This window comes from Anomaloglossus baeobatrachus, chromosome 3 (genome assembly GCF_048569485.1).
Source record: "Anomaloglossus baeobatrachus isolate aAnoBae1 chromosome 3, aAnoBae1.hap1, whole genome shotgun sequence".
Taxonomy (NCBI): Eukaryota; Metazoa; Chordata; class Amphibia; order Anura; family Aromobatidae; genus Anomaloglossus; species Anomaloglossus baeobatrachus.
This window is the reverse complement of record NC_134355.1, coordinates 329,061,742-329,080,688: the sequence shown is the minus strand read 5'-3', so window position 1 is coordinate 329,080,688 and position 18,947 is coordinate 329,061,742. Positions and strand designations below refer to the sequence as shown.

General features: G+C 44.0%; 1 protein-coding gene across 1 annotated transcript in view; it reads left to right on the top strand.

Moving 5' to 3' along the window:
* FOXO3 (forkhead box O3) overlaps positions 1 to 18,947 on the top strand; it is a 168,474-nt gene that overhangs the window by 131,868 nt on the left and 17,659 nt on the right. The window lies entirely within an intron of this gene.

The window sequence follows — 18,947 nt, the reverse complement described above, 5'->3', positions numbered from 1 at the left end:
GTGCATTGTGGCAGGCTTCTTTTCCGGGTGTTCACTCGCCGGCTTCAGACGCGCACTGCGCATGTGCAGTGCGTGTCTGAAACTGACAAGGAGAACCCGGAAGAGAAGCCTGCCGCAATGCGCGCAGGATAGAATGAGCGACGGGGACGTCGCTCATGTGACTCCATGGTATCACGCCCACAGGGGCGTGATACCACGGAAAGAATGCAGACGTCCATAGGGCAAGGCGCCGCCTGTAGGACCAAATACCCTGCTATTTACATAGGAAATATCAAGGTAATAAAATGTTTTTTATTACTTTCATATTATACAATTTTACAGCACAGGGATGGGTAGGGAGGTGTAATTAGGGCACACATGCGTCTGCTGATAGGTCAGAACGCATATTCTAGGTGACAGGTTCCCTTTAACATGTAGTCAGGGAGAGTTTTACTATATTTCACCATATAGATATCCATTTTCTGAATTTGTACCATATTTTTGTGGCAGATTTACAATGTATTTTACTTGCTTTCACCAGTGAGCGATCAATACCAATCAGTGTTATGTTTTCTATTTTCAAGGGCTATTCCTGGCAATATGCATAATGAAAGCCTTTTTTTATTTCCCTCCTACTCGCTCGTGTATATAGTGGTCACTAGCCACGTGGTTGCTGAAAGCTGCACTCGTTTAGGAGAGTGGTGGGGATTCTTGGCTGTATTCTCATATATTGCTGCCTTTCTGTGCTCTATATTACTAAAGATTAAGAAACCATATACAGTAATTAAAAAAAAATGGCAATCCATTTAATACTTTTCAGTTTTGCCTAAATTCCCCTTTAATCAAATTATTGAGCTGTCTATGCCATAAATGTCTGATAGATAGTAGCCCAGGCAGAGATTAAAATCATTTATATCATCATATAATGTAACTACCACAAATGCATTTAGTGGTAATACCCTTTAGAGAAGATAGTATGTAAATGGCATACAAATTACTAGCCATCAGTTCTGGTATATGTAATAGACAAAAAATCTAATGAGGATCCAAATCGGTCCACTGACTAGATCTACTGCAAAACAAAACCTTCACGACCTTGCGATTTTCCATTTTTGAACTCCTGTTCTTTCCTCCCCTTTGTCCATGAGCCATAACTTTTTTTTATTTTTTTCCATCAATATAGCCATATGAGGGCTTGTTTTTTTCTGAGACGAGTTGTACTTTTGAATGACGCTATAAATTCTGCCCTATAGTGTACTGGAAAACAGGAAAACAATTCAAAGTGCAGTGAAATTGCAAAAAAAAAAGTGAAATTCTGCAATATTGTTTCTATTTTATTTTTTATTTACTATGTTCATTATAAAGTAAAGCTGACCTGGCAATATGATTCCCCACATCAGATGCCAAACATAATATAGTTTGTTTTTTTTGTTGTTGTTTTTGTTTTTTTATTTCAGCTGGGGAAAAAAAGTCAGACATTTGTCAAACAAGAAATGTTGCCTTTGTCACCATTTTCCAAGACCCTTAACCCCAGATCTCGAAAAATGAGAACGTTATGTCATGGCTTTTTTTGCGCTCTGAGCTGGCATTTTTACCGATACCATTTTGGGGTAGATACAATGTTTTGATCACCTTTTATCTTATCTTTGATCACTTTTTTATTTTTTTTTGATCACCTGTTTTGGTGAACAAGCACCACTTTGTACAGCGGAAATTATGATCTGACCCGATGGCATGACAATCCATTGGCACTGATGATAGGAGCAGGGAATAACGCCCTCCCTACCGGCGCATGTTAAATCCTGCTGTCACAGATTGACAGTGGGGTGTAACTGGTTACCAGCCTCTGGTGGATCTCAGATCCGCCTGCTGCTTTTAGAAGCACATGTCATCTGATCAGATCAGCCATGTGCGGGGAAAGATGTGGGCTCGGTGTGCAAGCCTGCATAAAAGCATAGGATGTGACCTATGACTTACCAGTATGTCATAGATCGTGAAGGGGTTAAAATACAGTTTCAGATTTATTATTTCCTCTTCATGTCACATTTGGAAAAAAAATAAATTATCGTTCAAAAAAATAAACCCAAAAATGGTACCAGAGAAAACTACAGCTTGATTCTCCCTCCAGAAAACAAGCCCTCACACCGCATTCTACTGAAAAATAAAAACGTTATTGGTGTCAGAATATGGTGATAAAAAAAATATATGGTGCTCAGTATAAAGTAGTAGACCCCCATTTGAAAAGTAAGATTTTAATCAATATCTCTCTGGATACAAGAACAATTTCCCATAGACAAGACTGAGTTTCGTAGAACATTTCTTTATATTCGTAACATGAAAGTAAGATTAATAATATACAGTAACTTTCATTACAAAATTTTTAGTTTTGCTCAAATTAGTTGATGCAAAATTGAATACACCCCACATCCCAAACAGCTACATCTAGTATTTTATATGTCCTCCATGATTTTTAAGGACAGCACCAAGTCTTCTTGGCACGGAATGAACAAGATGGCAACATATTGCAACATCTATTTTTTTCTGTTCTTCAATAACGACCTCTTGTTTTAGCAGATGGACAGTGATGCTCAACTTGTCGCTACAGAATTCTTGATAGGTCTTTGTTTGGGTTCAGATTAAGGCTGCTTTCACACATCCGGTTTGAGCAGTGCAGCTCAATCCGGCTGTGAAACCTATGGAACGGATGCGGTGAAAACACCGCATCCTTTGCATACGTTTTTTACATGCGGCCCGTCCGGTTTTTGCCGCTTGCGGCATGCTACTGAGCATGCGCAGTGCAAAAAAACGCATGCGGCGTCCGGATGCGGTTTTTGCCGCATCGCTCCGCATCCGGTGTCCATAGGGATGCATTGGAAAAAGCGCCACATCGGCCGGATGCGGCGCGATGCGTTTTTTTTGCCGGACGAAAAAACGTGCCAGGCAACGTTCCATCCGGCCGCCGCATCGGCTAAATCTGCCGCATGCAGCAAAAAACGGACGGAACGCAAGCCCATGCGGTACAATTCGGCACTAATTAAAGCCTATGCAGGAAAAAACGGAACAGGCAGCAAAAAAAAACGGTTTCGTTTTTTTCAGCAAAGTGCCGGATTGTGCCGCACAGCACAAACCGGATGTGTGAAAGCAGCCTAAGGCCCCCTTCACACGTCCGTGATACACTTGCGTGTTTGGTCCGTTTCCGTATATACCGGAGACACGGCCAAACGTGCACCAATGTTAATCTATGATTGTGGTCACACGTCCCTTATTTAATTATGTCCGTGTGTGCGTGTCCGTGATCCATATGTGTTTGCGTTTTGCACGGATGCATGTCCGTTATCTGCACGGAGCACGCACACGTGGACACAATGAAAGTCTATGGGTATGTGCACACACGTTAGTAAACACGTATGCATCTACCTATAGTCCGTGTCCGTTTGGTGTTTTTATTTCTAGTGATGTCGGCTATTCTTTCTATTTCTGTGTATGTCGGTCAATCTCCCTGAGTCCGTCGGTCGGTCTCTCTCTGTCTCTCTGTCGGTCTCTCTGTCTGTCTGTCCCTCTCTCACAGTCTGTCGGTCAGTTTCCCCCCCTCTCTCATACTTACCGTTCCCCGATCCCCGGCGCGGCGCTGCACGGCATTCACACTGCTGCGGCGGCTTTTACTATTTTGAAAAAGCCGGCCGCTCATTAAACAATCTCCTATTCCCTGCTTTCCCCGCCCACCGGCGCCTATGATTGGTTACAGTGAGACACGCCCCCACACTGAGTGACAGGTGCCTCACTGCACCCAATCACAGCAGCCGGTGGGCGTGTCTATACTGTGCAGTAAAATAAATAAATAAATAATTAAAAAAAAATGGCGTGCGGTCCCCCCCAATTTTAATGCCAGCCAGATAAAGCCATACGGCTGAAGGCTGGTATTCTCAGGATGGGGAGCTCCACGTTATGGGGAGCCCCCCACCCTAACAATATCAGTCAGCAGCCGCCCAGAATTGCCGCATACATTATATGCGACAGTTCTGGGGCTGTACCCGGCTCTTCCCGATTTGCCCTGGTACTTTGGCAAATCGGGGTAATAAGGAGTTAATGGCAGCCCATAGCTGCCACTAAATCCTAGATTAATCATGTCAGGCGTCTCCCCTAGATACCCTCCAAGATTAATCTGTAAATTACAGTAAATAAACACACACACACCAGAAAAAATCCTTTATTAGAAATAAAAAACACACACATATACCCTGGTTCACCACTTTAATCAGCCCGAAAAAGCCCTCCATGTGCGGCGTCATCCAGGATGTTCCAGCGTCGCATCCAGCTCTGCTGCATGGAGGTGACCGGAGCTGCAGCAGACACAGCCGCTTCTGTCACCTCCACGCAGCTAATGAAGACAGCCGCGCGATCAGCTGAGCTGTCACTGAGGTTACCCGCTGTTACTGGATCCAGTGACAGCGGGTAACCTCAGTGACAGCTCAGCTGATCGCGCTACTCACCTCATTTGCTGCGTGGAAGTGACCAGAGCGGCGGTGTCTTTTGCAGCTCCGGTCACCTCCATGCAGCAGCGCTGGATGCGACGCTGGAGCATCCTGGATTCCGGCGGACATGGAGGGCTTTTTGGGGCTGATTAAAGTGGTGAACCAGGGTATATGTGTGTGTTTTTTATTTCTAATAAAGGATTTTTTTCTGGTGTGTGTGTTTATTTACTGTAATTTACAGATTAATCATGGAAGGTATCTCATAGACGCCTGACATGATTAATCTAGGATTTAGTGGCAGCTATGGGCTGCCATTAACTCCTTATTACCCCGATTTGCCAAAGCACCAGGGCAAATCGGGAAGAGCCGGGTACAGCCCCAGAACTGTCGCATATAATGTATGCGGCAATTCTGGGCGGCTGCTGACTGATATTGTTAGGGTGGGGGGCTCCCCATAACGTGGAGCTCCCCATCCTGAGAATACCAGCCTTCAGCCGTATGGCTTTATCTGGCTGGCATTAAAATTGAGGGGGACCGCACGCCGTTTTTTTTTAATTATTTATTTATTTATTTTACTGCACAGTATAGACACGCCCACCGGCTGCTGTGATTGGGTGCAGTGAGGCACCTGTCACTCAGTGTGGGGGCGTGTCTCACTGCAACCAATCATAGGCGCCGGTGGGCGGGGAAAGCAGGGAATAGGAGATTGTTTAATGAGCGGCCGGCTTTTTCAAAATAGTAAAAGCCGCCGCAGCAGTGTGAATGCCGTGCAGCGCTGCGCCGGGGATCGAGGAACGGTGAGTATGAGAGAGGGGGGGAAACTTCAGTCACTCGGGGGATTAGCGGTCACCGGTGAATCCTTCACAGGTGACCGCTAATCAGTACTCGACACAGACAGAGCCGCGGTATGAGGATAAAGTCGGGTGAAGTTCACCCGAGTTCATTCTCATCGCGCAACTCTGTCTGCTGTCAGCCGACATTTATAAACGACATTGTGCATCACACACTCGGACATTCCACACGGACATTCCACGTACACATACACGTTAATTCCACACGCACACACGGACGTTCTACACACAAACACGGCTAGCATACGCAATTCACACAGATGCCACACGGACCATAAAAGCGGACACAAAAACGGGACACGGACCCGAAAAACGGCCCGTAACACACGTGCGTGTTTTTCACGGACGTGTGAACGGGGCCTAAGACGTATACTTTTGCTACTTAATCACTTTCACCCTGTTCTTTAGAAATGTAACAGTGGCCTTAGATTTGTGGTTTTGATTATTGTCCTGTTGGAAAAGTGCACATCTACCAAGAGCACAGTGTGAGGTATAATCTGCTCTTTCAATATAGCAGGACATCTGTAAATTCATGATACCATCATTGACATACATAAGGACATTAATACTACCATGCTTCACTATAGGTACTATGCATTTTTCTAAATGTACAGTGCCTGCAGAGAAATATGGTAGTTGCAGTGTCCTTCTGTGAGGCTGCATGAGTGCTGTTGGTGTTGAGAGCTACATTTCATTGATGATACCATGAATTCACAGATTTAGTGCTACATATTGAAAGAGAAGATGTCACCATCACTCCGTGCCTTTGGTAGATGTGTGTTTTTGGATCATTGTCATGATTGTACACAGTTGCTGCTTTTCTGAAGAATAGGGTGGCAGTGATTTAGTGACCAAGTATGTCTCCTGATCTGAACCCAATCAAAACACCTATCAGGAATTTTTAAGACCCAAATTGAGCACAACTCTCTATCCAGCATCCAAGCTGTGAAAGAGATCGTTCTTAAAGAATGGAAAAAGCTAGATGTTGCAATAGGTCAATAAATTTGAGTTCAACTGTAATAAAAGTAACATTTTCTTTTGCTTTACTTTCATATTATGGGTTAAAAAAATGTTCTGAAATTGTTCTTAAACTCAGAGAGATGATTAAAATCTTGATTTTCAAAAGGTGTGTACTCATGTATCGATATCACCTTACATTTTTCAAAAGCGTTATGGCTCCTGGAATATGACAATAAGAAGATAAAAAAATGGTTTGTCTCAAAGAATAAAACTAGCTGTGATACCAAGTGCTTGACTATTTTGGAGGTGGTCAAAATTGTCTCCAATAGACTAAACGGAAACATGAGAGCACCAAACTGGGAAATCTGATGCAGATACAATCAAAGGTTTAGCTTCGAGGAGGCAGGTGGTCAGAGGTCCTCGAGTGACTGCTAAAAATGGGAATAATTTTGATTACAACTGTATGTTTCCATATACTTTCCAGACTCGCCACACTGCTATTTTTCAAGGAAATTCAAAGACCTTTTTGTAAGGCTAAATTCACATGTCCAGTTTGAATGGATCCAACGGCAAACAATTGGCAAAAAAGTTGTGCAAACACAACATTGTTGTCCATTTTGACAGTTTTCCAGGATCCGTTTTAATAAAATTGGAGTCTATTGAAAATGGATCCGTTAACAGATTGCTATGTATCTTCCATTTGAAACTGATACAGTGAGAAAAAACTGATCTTTTACAAATGAAAGTGGCTAATAGCAATCTGCTAACAGATCTACCCGAATCTGTTATCTGCACATGTTAGCTAATCAGTTGGTGTTTTTTGATTGGTCACCCTAACAAGTTAGAATACTGAAGGCTCAATAGACTAAATAGATGATATAATAGACTAGCTACTAAAAATGCAGTAATGATGAGGAAATAATAAAGACACAAATTTTTAATAAGCCTGTATGAAAGGTGCCATAAGCGATTACAACCTCTTCTGGATATTGAAAATTAGAGCCAATGGAGGCCGCACCCACCAGTCGGTTTCCGGCAGGGAACATGCATATCGCACAATTGCAGTCACGTGGCTGTCGTTCCCCTCTCGGAAGCCGGCAAATCCTTGCTGCACACACTATGTGCGCTGGGTGGATTATAGATGACTGTTGACTTCTCATTTTAGACCGGACAACCCCTTTAAGCATCATATTCATTTTCAGCACCACAAAATTAGTTGGGTTCAACTACTTGTGTGTCTGAACCAATCTGGAGGTAGAACAGTGGCTTCAGCACAGTGTGTTTTTACCATCAGTATTTTATTAGTGACTTATTCTCATATGAAAAGATAAATTACAAAGCTTCTCCTATACATTACAATGCTGGTCAGAGACATCACCGGTACTGCACCCAGATGACGTTAAATGCCGTCAGTGATTTTCACAGTCCCAGGCGTGTACGATTATTACTAATTTTTATCCATGATGGAGATCAAAAACTAACATGTCTCTGATTTGATTTTTTGCTAACACAATCTCTGCAATGTCAATCACATTAGATTGAGGCATTAAGATATGCCAACAATATCTGTAACTGTCTTATAACCTAAACCCCCCATGATCAGCTGTTTGCAGAGGATGTACACAGTATGGAGTAGACATCGTGGGTCCATTACACTATTTAGTATTCACTCTTTGGTACTGCAGATCAGCTCCTTATTGTTTATATAGGGCCTGATCTCCAGTGCCCGGCAGCATCTACTCATGCAGGATAAATGGTCCACACTATGTATCATCCTAGTGGTGCACATACACCTTAGATAGAGGTGCTAGCTCTCTGACCGCTGCCATACACATTTCATAGGCAGAGCAGAGTAGGTTGCTACTTTACACCTCTAGGGTGGCTTTACACGTTACGATATCGGTCCCGATATCGCTAGCATGAAACCCGCCCCCATCGTTTTTGCGAGAGGGGCATATCGCTGCCAGTCGCACACAAAATCGCGCACCCCCGACACACGTACTTATCTGCCCTGTGACGTCGCTGTGACCGGCGTACCGCCTCCTTCCTAAGGGGGCGGTCCGTTCAGCGTCACAGCGACGTCACTAAGCGGCCGCCCAATGAATGCGGAGGGGCGGAGATGAGCGGAACAAACATCCCGCCCATCTCCTTCCTTCTGCATTGTGGCCGGCGGCAGGTAAGGAGATGTTCCTCGTTCCTGCGGCGTCACACGTAGCGATGTATGCTGCCGCAGGGACGAGGAACAACTTCGCCCCAGCGACAGCAGCGATAATTGGGAGTGGACCCCATGTCAACAAGGAGCGATTTTGGACGTTTTTGCAACCATCCAAAATCACTCCTAGGAGTCACACACAACGATATCGCTCCAGCGGCCGGATGTGCGTCACAAATTCCGTGACCCCAACGAGATCGCTGTAGCAAAATTGTAGCGTGTAAAGCCCGCTTAAAGGCAGCTTACATCTCATTAAAAAAAGGATCGGGCTTAAAAAATTAACATAGTTATTCCTTCTTTCCCTCAGCATCATCTGTTAATGAATAAAAAACTTGATGAGAATGCCTCTTTAAGGCCACGTGCACACATTGAATATTTGGTCAAAATTTTACATCAATATTTGTAGCCAAAACCAGGAGTGGAACAATCAGAGGAAAAGTGTAATAGAAACACGGGCACCACTTCTGCATTTTGTACCCACTCTTAGTTGTGACGTACAAATACTGATGTAAAATACTGATCACATACTGAACATGTGAACATGGCCTTCATGTGTCTATGTACTGTTATGGACAAAAGTGTTGGTACCCTTGAAATTGTTCCAGAAAATGAAGTGTTTCTCCAAGAAAATTATTGCAATTACACATGTTTTGTTATACACTTGTGTATTTCCTTTGGGTGTTTCGAATACAAAAAAAACACACAAAAAAAGAGGGGAAAAAAAGGAAAATTAGACAACACCGTATTTTTTGCTTTTTAAGACGCACCCCAAACTTCGAGATTAAAAAAAGGAGGGTGTCTGTCTTATACTCCGGTGGTGTCTTACCGGAGGGGGGTGGCAACAGTGGTGGAGCGGGGTCACAGGAGGCAGGGGCAGTGCTGGAGTAGGGCGATACTGCAGGCGCTGCAGTGAGGGCTGTGCGGGCTTGGGTCGCTGTGGAGCAGGGTGGAGCGGCGGGTGTCACAGATGTTCTGTTGGCGGTGCGGGTTTCCAAGAAATGGCGCCCGGAGTCAACATGTGTGCAGGTTGAGCTCTTGGCTTATTTGCGCATGCGCCACCTCTGGATGCCATTTTCCTTAAGTCTGCTGCTGGGAGATAATGGGCCAGAGGTGGCACATGTGCAGATGAGACCTTGAGCCGAGAGCTCTATCTGCGCACACGCAGACTCCAGGCACCATTATTTGATCCCCACACTGCTGACAGCGCATCTCACCCGCCGCACCGCCCAGTTTCACACATCCCCCACCTCAGCCAGCACATCCCCCACCTCAGCCAGCACAGCCCCCACCTCAGCCAGCACAGCCCCCACCTCAGCCAGCACAACCCCCACCTCAGCCAGCACAGCCCCCACTACAGCCAGCACAGCCCCCACCACAGCCAGCATAGTACCCGTTCGCATTATAAGATGCAACCCTCATTTTCCTTCCAAATTTTTGGGAGCAAAAGTGTGTTTTATAATCCGAAAAATATGATAATTTCACACAGGGTACCTTCTCTCAACTGCAACTTTAACCCCTTTACGACATTGGACAGACCTATACGGCCATGGTCGTATCTGTCCCTTTTAATGCGGGCTCACACTTGGAATGCCCAGTACAATATGGGGCAGAATGAATGGTGTCATCTAAAAATACAACTTGTCCAGCAAAATAATAAGCCCTCATATGGCTTTTGATGGAAAAATAAAAAAGCTATGGCTCTTGGAAGAAGGGGAGGAAAAATAACAAATAACAGAAAATTGCCAGGGTGTTAAAGGGAAAGTATTGTAAAAAAAAAAAAAATAAAAAAAAATTCAGTAACTGAAAAAATGTAAAGTATTAATGTTTTGTTTAAATATTATTTGTTTTTAATTGAGCAAAATTATAAAAAAAATATTTTAAAAGTTTGATATTTTCCACTCTTAAACACTAGGGGGAGCAGCTGCTGAAGAACTAATGTAGAATTGGCTCACATTTTCGGTTTCAGCGTCCGATCCGGGTCCTACCCGAACGCGGGGATCCGGCTGCACGATCCGGATCCGGGATTTTTTTTTTCTCTCTGTCTCTGTCTCTCTGTCTCTCTCTCTGTCTCTGTCTCTCTTTCTCTCTCTCTCTGTCTCTTTTTTTCTCTCTCTCTTTCTCTTTTCTCTTTCTTTTCTCTCTCTTTCTCTTTTTTCTCTCTCTCTTTTCTCTCTCTTTATCTTTTCTCTCTCTTTCTCTTTCTCTCTCACTCTCACACTCTCACTCTCTCTCTCTCTTCTTCCTATTGACTGATATGTGCCCGGATTCCGGATCGGATCCGGACTTCTTTCTCAACTCGCCACTGATCCGCCGGACCCGGATTATGAGCAATCTGCTCAACTCTGTTAGGGAGGATGAAGTTTAGGATCACAGTGCGGAGCCATTTTTTTGGTGACCGAAAAGTGATCCTAATATGTCTAAAGTTTCACAAAGGATAGCTGGCATAGTGCTCCAGTGTATACTATGCCCCATATACTCTGCCCCCATATTCCTGTGCCCTCATATACTGTACTTTGATATTTCTGTGCCCCCATATTCCTGTGCCCCACTGTATACCATGCCCCATATACTCTGCACCAATATACTGTGCTCTGAGCGCTGAAAGGAGGATCTGCCGAGACACCTGGCTGAAGAGTAGCTGCCGGCCGGGATCGGAGGTCTGAGGTAACATGCTGCAAGGAGGGGTGATCTGCAGCCTGAGCCTGGCATTTCACTACAGATGCCACGATCACTGCTCCCAGTCGCATTCACCACTCAACCTCAGACCTCTGGCAGCCTCTCCTCTCAGTCTGGTGTCTGTTCCTCCCATTAGCAATCATAGCACAGAGCAGTTAGGAGCGGAAGCCCAAGGTGAGCACACGTGGGGGTGGGGGGTTGATCGGCGGAGGGGAGTGGTGGAGCGGCAAGTGGGTGAGGTGGGGGGTGAACGTGACACATAAGGATCAGTTATGGTGCAATCACTGCTGCCAGGCACCGGTGCTCAACCCATCCCAAGCGGGTGACAGGGGGGAAAGTGCAGCACACAGCATACGCTGTGGGCTCCACATAGATGGTGGTGGTCTCCTCCCAGAGCTGTGACAGTCTCAGTGTTAAATATGGGGTAGGAGCGTGACTATCAGACCCAGTGCACAGAGAGCTGCCATATTTGAGGTGAGTAACTGTTATTACTCCAAGATGGCCGCCCCCAGTTTTTCAGTAAAAATAAAATTAAATAAAAACTAAATAAACAATTCATTTAATTTTGTTTTAAAAATAATTGATTCAATAATCACTATTATTAATACAAAAAATAAAAAACGTGACACCTTCCCTTTAAGTTTTTAATATATCTCCAAAAGTGTTCAATGGGATTTAGATCCAGACTCATTGTTCGTCACTTCAGAACTCTGATTGTTTATATCAATTTCTCGGTGCTTCTTAAAGTATGTTTGCGGTCATTATCCTGCTGGAAGACCTATGACCTAGGATGCAAACCCAGCTTTCTTACACTGGGCACTGTGAACATCAAGATGTCTGGAAATAGATTTGTAACCCTGAGATTCTTAATATTTTTCAGCAATTTTGGTTCTCCAGTCCTCAGACAGTTCTACTCCCCTCTTTCTGTTCTCCATGCTTAGTGTGGCACACACAGACACACAATGCAAAGATTGAGTTAACTTTTCCCATATTTATCTGGTTTCAGGTGTGATTTTCATATTGCCCATATGTATTACTTGCCACATGTGAGTTTAAATGAGCATCACATGCTTGAAACAAAGTTTGTATACCTACACTTCAACGCCATTTGGGGGATTTGTGTGAAATTACGGTATATCCAATTTAACTTTTTTTCTCTGTTTTTTTTTTGTGTGTGTTTTACAATACACACAAGAAATTTTCTGGGACAATTACTTCATCTTCTGAAAGAATTTCAAGGGTGCTTTTGTTAATAACTGGTGTATTTTTTTTCAGTTTTTCTAGGTTGTTCCCTGCACACTTTTGCGATGATTGTGACCTCCGGCGGGTATTTTAGTGTTTTCCCTGAGTGTTTAGGGCATCTTTCTTAGGCCTAAGCCACACGGCGAGAAAAACAGTGCGGACCAATTCTAGCCTGTGTGTCAGCGCACACGAGCGATTATTTTCTCAGACCTAATCGGACTGAGAAAACAATCGCAGCATGCTGCGATTGTAAGCCGAGACTCTTACTCTCGCACCCATTCAAGTGAATGGGGCGAGAGAAAAATCGCACTGCACTCGCGGTACATCGGTGTACTGCTAGTGCAGTGCGAGAATGGCAATAGCTGGCTATGGAGGAGAGAGGGAGAGAAATCCTTCCCTCCCCTCCTGAGTGCCGGCCCGCCCCCCGCAGATGAGGTCTGCTCGCACGAATGGACCTCAGTTGCAAGCACACACGCATGACTCTCGGTTCTGCTGTACTGCCAGTGTGAGCCGAGTGTCATGCAAGAGGATCGCAGTAGTCCCCGTGTGGCCCCAGCCTTACTGCTGCTTTCCGGAAGGTTTTTTGGACTATTCAATAATGAAGACGCTCCTAGCACTTTTTGAAGCAAATATGCTCAGGGAATCTTTTGAGCCTAAGGCAGTTTTTTGGCTTCAGGCACGATTCGGCTAAAAAACGGATCAGTTGCATCAGTTTTTTTCCATCAGTTCCTTCAGTTTTTTGACGGATCCGTTGTGATACTGAGCATGCTGAGTTAAAAAAAACTGATTCGGCGGCCATATCCGTTTTTTTGCCGCATTCCATTGGATCCGGCGTCCATAGGCTTCCATGATATAACACACCGGATCTGGCGCGATACGGTTTTTCGCTTGAGACAAAAAACATGCCCCTCAGCGTTCCATCCGGCCGCCGTACAAGCAAATTTTGCCGGCGAAAGCCGGATGGAACACAAGGCCATCCGGCACAATCCGGCGCTAATAGAAGTCTATGGGGGAAAAACGGATCCGGCGGCAACAGACCCTGGATCCGTTTTTTCAGGTTTTTGCCAGATTGTGCCTCATGGCAAAAAAACTGATGTGTGAAAGCAGCCTTACAAATGACTTGTATTGTATGTATGGAGCAGAAAATGCCTAAATAATGATCAGCTCCTTTGTTTTAGCTGTTTGATGTCTTTGGAAACTTGAAGGGGTTAAAAGATGCTCAAAACAGCAAGTTGTCTTTACATAGAAATGCACACTGTCATATTTTTAGAGCTACTTCAGGCAGGTTTCGGGTCTGACCCGCCTTATATATACGTGGGCATATACTCTAGGACAGTAAATTGTAGACTGTCGTTCTTTTGTCCAGTGAGCTTACAATCACAATCATATGTTCCAGTAATGGATGGATGCGTATTTTATTAGCATCTGACTCAACAAGCCCTCCGCTGCCATAGCAACATCTCTATAAAGTGCAGCTTTATACTAGTTACTGGTCTGCCCACACTTCCGCATTGATTCCTAAGGTGGAATACACAGTGCATTTTATAGATCCTACCTTCTGGAAATGATTGTATTATTATAAATGGATCTGTTCATTTATTGATTCACGGATTGGAATTGTTTTATGTGTTTTACGCTCACATAGTAGTCTAGTCTGTGGTCAATATGTGCAATATTTTCTGACAACCCGTTGTGGAGAAACCTATCGATTCCTTATGTCCATCTGCTTGACATTGGTTTTGTGATTGACAGTATTAATGCTATGCTGCGTATTGAGTGGTATGAGATAATGTCGTAAGCTGCCTTGCCTTCATGTAAATCCATACATGCAGACTTTTTTTATCACAGTTTATATTCACATTTTTCTTAAGCCCGGATGTGTCACTGTTGCTATGCAGAGCCACTTTCTGGCTTATCGGGAATATTTCTCGTCTCGGAGTTTCCGTAAAATATACAGAGCAGATTGGGGACTTGTTTCATAATCTTATCTATAGAGGGGGAAAAACGAAGTTCTTGACTCATTTGGGGTGCCTTTTCAGAGTTTTTGACTATTTTTGGACACCATTTTTTACTGCTCTGTCTGAGGGAAGCCTTACCAAATACATACGCAGCACATCATTGGGAGTGGGGTACCTTTTTAAGGCCAGAGTCACACTTGCGAGTGCCTCGCGTGTAACTCGGGCGAGTCTCTCATTGAATCACCCGGCATGGACTCACACTCTCAGGACAGGACCATCTCAGCTGCATAGACATACATGCAACCGACCCGCTCCTGTCAGGAGAGTGCGAGTCCGTGCCGGATGATTCAGTGAGAGACTCGTGCGAGTTACACGCGAGCCACTCGCAAGTGTGACTCTGGCCTAATCGTTAAAGTCCATTAATTGCAGCTTTCCCAATCAGCGGTTCTTCGTTGTGCTTGGTTTGAACAGTCATTTTGTGCTGACACACTCCATTGATCATGAATTGCTCCTTCTCATGAAGATTATTTAATGTCAGAATCAGTTTGCAATGGAATAAACATGCAATTTGGATAAGTTGTGAAACAACATCACATTAGTGAATATAGATGAACGCCAATCCAAAAACCTATGATTGTAGAGAAGTTATGGGCAGTTGGATGCCATGACAGCAGAGATTGATGTCATTGTACTGATTTAATATACAGTATCATATATCACAATAGCATCATAAACATCAACTTAGATTTTAAATTGCCTGTTATCTCTGGTTAGTAGGCCTTCCGTTAAAGGGGTTGCCAGGACTTGTTGACCTATCTTTAGGTCTCGTGCAGATGACCATATTTTCTATACGGTGGAACCTTGGTTTAAGAGCACAATCCGTTCTGGGAGTGTGCTTGTAAACCAAGTTACTCTTCTAGCAAAGCAAAATTTCCCATAGGAAATACTGGAAACTCAGACAATTCGTTCCACAACTTGTTCAATGTCCCATCCTTGTCCCCTATTGTGCCATTCCACACACGCACAAACACGCACACACACATATTATGCACACCTTACCTTCCGTTCCATCGCCGGCCTCATGGTTCTTGTAGTCTGTCGGTACAGCATGTGTATCGGGTAACCATCTTGACTGATGCCGGAGCTTCCGCTGCCAGCGCGCTGACGTCAAAGGCAGAAGCCGCTTTCCTCTGATTGGTCAGTGTGCTGCCTTTGGGTAGCGGCTGACAGCGTAATTTCCTCCATTGTCGCGATGGTTACCCAATACACATTCTGTACCGGCGAACTACAAGAGCCATAACGCCGGCGATGGAACAGAAGGTAAGGTGAGCAAATATGTGTGTGTGTTTGGGGATCAGAGCGCGGTTAAAGTACGGAACCGGAAGTGTGTGCAGTGAGTATTTGCTCGTACAGCAAAGCTTGCTCGTATAGCAAAATGCTCGCAAACCGGGTTACTCGTAAACCGAGGTTCCAGTATATTGATATTCAATGAGGCGGGGCACAGGCCTGATTTGCCTCCGGTAATCAGATGGCACTCATCCATTCAAATGTATGGGTCCGTCAAAAAAATTTAACCACAATTTGATTACATCTAACAGCGGGCTGAGTTTCATGGACTGACAGAATGGAGAAGATGGACATTTTTCTTTTTCTCCTCATCCGAGAAAAACTGATCCCACTCAGATCATAGTCTGCTTAGCATAAACGGACCATTTTTCTTGGATAACGATAGTTCATCAATATCTGATCAGTACAAGTGCAACATCCTGTTCCACTGTCAATCAGTTCTCCTGCAGCAACCGGATGCGCTGAGTTGTGGAGTGGAATTACACAGCTTCGTCAACGGCATAGTGGCCGCAGCCGTGTACTACACATCCGCCCTCTATTGATTCCTGTAGGCACTGGAAACAGCTGATCGCTGGGCTGCCCGGTGTCACACCCCCACTGATAACATTTTGATGACCTATCCTACAGACAGGCCATCAATAGAAAACAACTCCTTTAAAGACTCACATGTCTTATGATGTAATACTACATCCATGGAATAAATAACATGCTTAAATGGTATAGTAGCAAATTTAACCATAATGCCAAACACTTTTATGCTAAAATCAAACGCTTCAAACAATTAAGGAAATGTCATGCTCTTCACTGTCGACGTAATTCATGTTAACGGGTTTCCACCCACTCATCTCATCGCTGTTCAATTCTCACTTTGACATTTCCATGTTATGAATATTAGTCAATTACTCTTTGGTTGTTGTTTTTTCTTCTTTTTTTTTTGTTGTTATTGGCTTTATAAGGCACAAGTCCATCTATATTCATCCTGAATTTTCATTAAGAGCTAACGATTCGATGGAAGACAGAATGGCATTGCACATGGCAACCCATACCCCTTTTTTTGTTTCTTTCAATTATAAAATGCATAATTCTGCCACCTCACTCCCACAGTGTCTTCTGTCCACAGATATTTATAAAACTATATTATTGAGTGACTTTTCAGCTGCACATCCATGGGCTTGTACAATGGCTCCTTTAAGTAAGGTACGCGCTAGATGTTCAGATGGGTGACAGCTGCCCTGATAGCTCCACAGTGCTGTCCAAATTGAATTTTCTTCATCTCAGGCCTGTTTCTGGTTTACTTTATTGCCATGGAACTTAATTTTATCTGACAGCAAGTGTTATGTGTGGGGAAATACCAAAATGCCAACACTGCTGCTCTCCATTAAACTCGCACCATATGTTGTAGATCATATAGCACAAGTCAACGTAAATCATGATAACATCCAAAGTGTATACAGTGACCGTTGTTTTGCACAACCTGATTTCCTATTTTACCATTTCAACTGTGGGCACACAAAAAAGATTTTAGCATAAAGCTCCCGTCACATTTAACGACTTTCCAGCGATCCCAACAACGATACGACCTGATAAGGATCGCTGGTAAGTCGCTACGTGGTCGCTGGTGAGATGTCACACAGTCAGATCTTCCCAATGACGCAGCAACGATAAAGCGACCTGTATAACGATCTCGGTGGTCGTTGGGACCCGTATGTGGCTGTACAGTTAGGTCCAGAAATATTTGGACAGTGACACAATTTTCGCGAGTTGGGCTCTGCATGCCACCACATTGGATTTGAAATGAAACCTCTACAACAGAATTCAAGTGCAGATTGTAACGTTTAATTTGAAGGTTTGAACAAAAATATCTGATAGAAATTGTTGGAATTGTACACATTTCTTTACAAACACTCCACATTTTAGGAGGTCAAAAGTAATTGGACAAATAAACCAAACCCAAAATAAAAAATTTTATTTTCAATATTTTGTTGCGAATCCTTTGGAGGCAAACACTGCCTTAAGTCTGGAACCCATGGACATCACCAAACGCTGGGTTTCCTCCTTCTTAATGCTTTGCCAGGCCTTTACAGCCGCAGCCTTCAGGTCTTGCTTGTTTGTGGGTCTTTCCGTCTTAAGTCTGGATTTGAGCAAGTGAAATGCATGCTCAATTGGGTTAAGATCTGGAGATTGACTTGGCCATTGCAGAATGTTCCACTTTTTTGCACTCATGAACTCCTGGGTAGCTTTGGCTGTATGCTTGGGGTCATTGTCCATCTGTACTATGAAGCGCCGTCCGATCAACTTTGCGGCATTTGGCTGAATCTGGGCTGAAAGTATATCCCGGTACACTTCAGAATTCATCCGGCTACTCTTGTCTGCTGTTATGTCATCAATAAACACAAGTGACCCAGTGCCATTGAAAGCCATGCATGCCCATGCCGTCACGTTGCCTCCACCATGTTTTACAGAGGATATGGTGTGCCTTGGATCATGTGCCGTTCTCTTTCTTCTCCAAACTTTTTACTTCCCATCATTCTGGTGCAGGTTGATCTTGGTCTCATCTGTCCATAGAATACTTTTCCAGAACTGAGCTGGCTTCATGAGGTGTTTTTCAGCAAATTTAACTCTGGCCTGTTTTATTTTTGGAATTGATGAATGGTTTGCATCTAGATGTGAACCCTTTGTATTTACTTTCATGGAGTCTTCTCTTTACTGTTGACTTAGAGACAGATACACCTACTTCACTGAGAGTGTTCTGGACTTCAGTTGATGTTGTGAACGGGTTCTTCTTCACCAAAGAAAGTATGCGGCGATCATCCACCACTGTTGTCATCCGTGGACGCCCAGGCCTTTTTGAGTTCCCAAGCTCACCAGTCAATTCCTTTTTTCTCAGAATGTACCCGACTGTTGATTTTGCTACTCCAAGCATGTCTGCTATCTCTCTGATGGATTTTTTCTTTTTTTTCAGCCTCAGGATGTTCTGCTTCACCTCAATTGAGAGTTCCTTAGACCGCATGTTGTCTGGTCACAGCAACAGCTTCCAAATGCAAAACCACACACCTGTAATCAACCCCAGACCTTTTAACTACTTCATTGATTACAGGTTAACAAGGGAGACGCCTTCAGAGTTAATTTCAGCCCTTAGAGTCCCTTGTCCAATTGCTTTTGGTCCCTTGAAAAAGAGGAGGCTATGCATTACAGAGCTATGATTCCTAAACCCTTTCTCCGATTTGGATGTGAAAACTCTCATATTGCA